General features: G+C 44.9%; 1 protein-coding gene across 1 annotated transcript in view; it reads left to right on the top strand.

The window, feature by feature from the left end:
• Positions 1–322: 322 nt before the first annotated feature.
• The window catches only part of LOC140727143 (protocadherin-16-like), a 465,713-nt gene continuing 460,035 nt past the window's right edge, over positions 323–6,000 (top strand). Inside the window, exon 1 of the mRNA XM_073044457.1 lies at positions 323–448. The gene's annotated coding sequence lies outside the window, so the exon portion shown is untranslated. The remainder of the gene's footprint in view (positions 449–6,000) is intronic.

Here is a 6,000-nt window from a genome sequence, read left to right as displayed (position 1 = left end):
CTCCTCCCTCCCGCCCTCTGCTCCCCTCTCCTCCCTCCCCACCATTCCCTTTCTCCCTCTCCTCCCTTCCCTTCCCTCCCCCACACCATTCTCTCCCCCTCTCCCCTTTATGCTCCCCCCCCCTCTTCCCCTTTGATCATCTCTCTCTCTCTCTCTCTATATATATATATATATATATATATATCCCCTCACTCCCCCCATCGCGTTTCCACCCCTCCCCCTTCTTTCCGTTTACTCCTTTTTCCTCTTGGGTTGGGGTCTGTCTGAGTCCCATCGGGGGCGGGGAGTGGGCCGGACGGAGTTGACGTGTTTGTGGCCCCGGCGCTGCTGTGTCTCCGCTCGGCAGCGGGATGTGAGTCCGATCCAGTGGAGCCAGCTCCCGGGGAACCGCTGCGTTTCTCAACGAGCGGCACGGCGGCATCTCGCGGAGAAAGGTGGCCGGATTTGGGTGAGTGAGCAGAGGGCGTAGGCACAGAAGGAAGAGGGGTCGAGAGGAGAATGGGGAGCGGGAGAAGAACGGGAAAATGGGGAATGAGCAAGAAGACAGAGAGATTGAAAGGGAGAAGGTGAGAGGAAGGAATGGAGAGGTGCGGCGGAGGAGAGGAGACAGGGAAAGTATCAGGAAAATGGGGAGAGTGAACACAAAAGAGTGGAAGAGAAAGGAAGACGACGGGGCAGGGTTCAGAACGAGGGAGATTAGTGGAAAACGGGAGAGAGAGAGTTTCAGAGAGCCGTGTCGTGGAATCCGCCGACTGGGAGATTAGGACCACCGCTCCTGCTTTGTCATGAATACCAATAAAGGGCGTAAATTCAAAGTTAGCGAAAAACGCCAAACTCCAAATTGTAAAACGTGAAAGACGAACAGAAGCAGCTATAGTCCCGAACATTTAATGCAGATGGTGACATATTGATAGAAGATGTTAATGAGATGTAGATGTCATTGGCGAAGATAGCTGGTGTTGTTCCCGAGCTGTTTTATGGAGTTGCCACAGTGCCATTAGGTTGAGAATTCCAGCATTATGATCCAGCGAAGGGAAGGTCCAAGTAAGGATGGTGTGTGGCTTGGGGGAGAGTCTGATGTCCCTCTGCACTTACCACCATGGTACTTTGATAGCTCGTGCAGGTTATGGGTTGTTGTCAAAACCTTCCTGGTATTTCTAGACGATATTGGTGGCGGAGGAATGAGAGTTTATGATGGGGGGGGGGGGCTGCTTTGTTTGGAGAGTAGAGTGATTTTGGAGATATGTTAAAGAGTGTTCCATCATCCTTCCCATGCCTCGCAGATGTTGGAAAAGAATGTTACCTTGAGTCATTCAGAAAGTCATAGATCACAGAAACAGGCCTTTCGGCCCTACTCGTTTATGCTAACATAATCGTTGTCCACAGTTTGCCACCCAAACCAGTATAATTTGCCCACATTTGATCCTTATCACTCAAAACCAGAGGTTCCCATCCTTTTTTAGGCTATGGAGCCCTAACTTTAATTGAGGTGTCTGTGAACCCCAGGTTTGGACCCTATCATTAAGCAAGGCGTCCGTGAACCCCAGGTTGAGATCCTACCATGAACTGAGGTGTCCATAAACCAGAGGCTAAGATCCTAACATTAACTGAAGGGTGGACCGCAGGTTGGGACTCTACCAATAATTGAAGGGTCAGTAGACCCCAGGTTGGGACTGTACCAATAATTGAGGAATACATGGAATCCCAGTCAGGAACTCCTGCTCCAGGCCTTCCAGGAACCTGCCCAAATGTCGTCTTCTTATAGGTTGGGGATCTCATAATAAACTAATTGGCCTCTGAGCTATTTTGATATAGTAGGTCCAGTTCAGTTTCTGATCAATGGTTATCTCCACCAGGCTAATGGATGGGAACCAGTATTAGAGATCTGAGGTTTACAAGTACATGAGTGGGTGTAACATGAATGTAAGGAAGGACAAGCCAATGATTGGGTACAAATGCAGACAGAGCAAAGAGTTAAATTGTACCATAGAAGCAAAATTCAAAAGGCGAAGAATGCAGGATTACAGGTGCTGTATTTAAATGCACGTAGTATTCAGAATAACTTGCGGTACAATTCGAGATTGGTTGGTATGACTGAAAGAAGGCCGTAGTTGGGAGCCTAACAGAAAAGGGATATAGTACCATAAGAACACACACAAAATGCTGGTGGAACACAGCAGGCCAGGCAGCATTTTTAAGGAGAAGCACTGTTGATGTTTCGGGCTGAGACCCTTCGTCAGGACTAACTGAAAGGAAAGATAGTAAGAGATTTGAAAGTAGTGGGGGGAGGGGGAAATGCAAAATGATAGGAGAAGACCGGAGGGGGTGGGATGAAGCTAAGAGCTGAAAAGGTGATTGGCAAAAGTGATACAGAGCTGGAGAAGGGAAAGGATCATGGGACGGGAGGCCTCGGGAGAAAGAAAGGGGGGGGGGAGCACCAGAGGGAGATGGAGAACAGGCAGAGTGATGGGCAGAGAGAGAGAAAAAAAACAAACAACTAAATATGTCAGGGGTGGGGTAAGAAGGGGAGGAGGGGCATTAACGGAAGTCAGAGAAGTCAATGTTCATGCCATCTGGTTGGAGGCTACCCAGCCGGTATATAAGGTGTTGTTCCTCCAACCTGAGTGTGGCTTCATCTTGACAGTAGAGGAGGCCATGGATAGACATATCAGAATGGGAATGGGAAGTGGAATTACAATGTGTAGCCACTGGGAGATCCTGCTTTCTCTGGTGGACGGAGCGTAGGTGTTCAGTGAAACGGTCTCCCAGTCTGCGTAATACCATACCAATATCATAAGATTTAGGAGAATGAGCAGGCCATTCAACCCATCGAACTTGCTCCGCCATTCAATCATGGGCTGATCCAATTCTTCCAGTCATTCCCACTCCCCTGTCTTCTCCCCATGCCCTTTGATGCCCTGGCTAATCAAGAACCTATCTAACTCTGCCTTAAATACACCCAATGACTTGGCCTCCATAGCCGCTCATGGCAACAAATTGCACAGATTTACCACCCTCTGACTAAAGTAAGTTCTCTGCATCGCTGTTCTAAATGCACGTCCTTCAATCCCGAAATCGTGCCCTCTTGTCCTAGACTCTTCTACCATGGGAAATAACTTTGCCATATCTAATCTGTTCAGGCCTTTTAACATTTGGAAATTTGGAATGTTTCAATGAGATCCACCCCCCCCCCCCCCCATTCTCCTGAACTCCAGGGAATACAGCCCAAGAGCTATCAGACATTCCTCATATGGTAACCCTTTCATTCCTAGAATCATTCTCGGAACCCTAGAACCTTCTCTGAACCCTCTCCAATGTCAGTATATCCTTTCTAAAATAAGGAGCTCAAAGCTGCACACGATATTCCATGTGTAGTCTCACAAGTGCCTTATAGAGTCTCAACATCACATCCCTGCTCTTATATTCTATACCTCTACAAAAGAATGCTAACATTGCCAACACGCACTCCTCATACAAACTCTTCTCCCTCCTGCCATCTGGCAAAAGGTACCGAAGCATTCGGGCTCTCACGACCAGACTGTGCAACAGTTCCTTCCCCCAAGCCATCAGACTCCTCAATACCCAGAGTCTAGACTGACATCTACATCATATATTATTATATTGAAATTTGTCCTCTACTGTACCTTTTGTCTTTTTTATTAATTAATTAATTATTGTACTGCCCTGCACTGTTTTGTGCACTTTATGTAGTCCTGTGTAGGTCTGTAGTCTAGTGTAGTTTTTGTGTTGTTTTATGTGGTCTAGTGTAGCCTTGAGTTGTCTCACATAGTCTATGGAGGAATGTTGTTTCATTTTTACTGTGTACTGTAGCAGCAATTTATGGTCTAAATGACAATAAAAAGCGACTTGACTTGAACATTGCATTCACCTTCTGCACCACCGACTCACCCTGGATGTTAAACTTTAGGGCTCCCAAGTCCCTTTGCGTTTCTGTGTTTTGAATTCTCTCCCTTTCTAAATAATAGTCTGCCCGTTTATTTCCTCCACCAAAATACATGACCATACACTTTCCAACATTGTATTTCATTTACCACTAATTTGCCCATTCCCCTAAATGATCTAAGTCTCTCTGCAGGCTCTCTGTTTCCACAACACTACCCGCTCCTCCACCTATCTTTGGATCATTGGCAAATTTAGCCACAAATCCATTAATCCCATAGTCCAAATCATTGATATACATTGTAAAAAGCAGCGGGCCCAACACCAACCCCTGTGGAACTCCACTAGTAACCAGTAGCCAGCCAGAATAGGATCCCTTTATTCCCACTCTGTTTTCTGCCGATCAGCCAATGCTCCACTCATGCTAGTAACTTCCCTTTAATTCCATGGGCTCTTATTTTGCTAAGCAGCCTCATGTGCGGCACCTTGTCAACGACCTTCTGAAAATCCAAGCACACCACATCAATTGCATCTCCTTTGTCTACCCAAATTTCCTAAAAAAATTACAAGCAGGGTAGGTGAGTCAGACAGGAGTTTCCTTTCAGGAAACCATGCTGGCTTTGGCCTATCTTGTCATGTGCCTCCAGGTAATCTGTAATCTCCAACAAGTGATTCCAACAATTTCCCAACCACTGATACAGTTTGTTTGGAAAGAACAGGTAGAAAGGCAAAGGTGGTGGTGTGGCTCTGTTAGTAAGAGATGAAATTACATCTTTAGAAAGAGATGACTTAGGGTCAGAGAATATTGAATCTTTGTGGGTGGAGTTGAGAAACTGTAAGGGTAAAAAAAGTATGGGAATCATATATAGGCCTCCAAATAGTAGCCAAGATGTGGGGTTGAGATTGCAAAGGGAGTTGGAAAAGGCATGTAATAAGGATAATGTCACAATTGTAATGGAGGACTTTAATAGTTTACTTTACTTTACTTTATTGTCACCAAACAATTGATACTAGAGCATACAATCATCACTGCGATATTTGATTCTGCGCTTTGCGCTCCCTGAAGTACAAATCGAAGTAAATATAAAAATTTTAATTATAAATCATAATTAGAAAATAGAAAAGGGAAAGTAAGGTAGTGCAAGTCAGGTCCGGATATTTGGAAGGTACGGCCCAGATCCAGGTCAGGGGATTATGTAAGGGGATTGGAGAAATCAGGTTGGGGTCGGATGGCAAGAGAGAAAATTTGTTGAATTTTACAAGATTGCTTTTTCCCAGCCTACTCTGGGAAAAGCTATCTTAGATTGGGTGTTGTGTAATAATGCAGATCTTATTAAAGAGCTTAACGTAAAGGAACAATTACATTACGAGGCAGATCATAATAAGATTGAATTCATACTGCAATTTGAGAGGACAAAGCGTAAGTCACGTGTATAAGTATCACAATGGGATAAAGGGAATTACAGAGGCATGAGAGAGGAGCTTGCTCAGGTGGATTGGAGGAGGATACTGGCAGGGATGATGGCAGAGCAGAGATGGCTGAAGTTTCTGGGAATAGTTCACAAGCCACAGGATAAATATATCCCACAGAAGTTGTTGTTTTCAAATATCATGAGTAGGCAACCGTGGCTGACAAGGGAAGTTAAAGACTGCATAAAAGCCAAGGAAAGAACATTTAAGTTAGCAAAAGTGAGTGGGAAGTCAGAAGATAGGGAACTTTTTAAAATCCAACAAAAGACAACTAAAAAAGCAATAAGAAGGGAAGAAATGAAATATGAGAACGAACTAGCCAATACTATAACACAGGATACTGCAAGATTTTTCAGTTATATAAAGAGTAAAAGGGAGGCGAGAGTTAATATTGGACCTCTGGAAAATGATGTTGGTGAGGTAGTAAGGGGGGACAAAGAAATAGCAGATGACCTTAATGAATACTTCACATCAGTCTTCACTATGGAAGACACTAGCAGTGTGCCAGAAGTCTATGAGTGTCAGGGAGCAGGAATGTGTGCCATTACTATTACAAAGGCAAAAGTGCTAAGTAATCGCAAAGGTCTTAAGGTGGATAAGTCACCTGGGCCAGATAAGCAATACCCCATA

This window comes from Hemitrygon akajei, chromosome 4 (assembly GCF_048418815.1).
Source record: "Hemitrygon akajei chromosome 4, sHemAka1.3, whole genome shotgun sequence".
Classification (NCBI taxonomy): Eukaryota; Metazoa; Chordata; class Chondrichthyes; order Myliobatiformes; family Dasyatidae; genus Hemitrygon; species Hemitrygon akajei.
The sequence above is the reverse complement of the archived record's forward strand: the minus strand, read 5'-3'. Positions and strand labels throughout refer to the sequence as shown.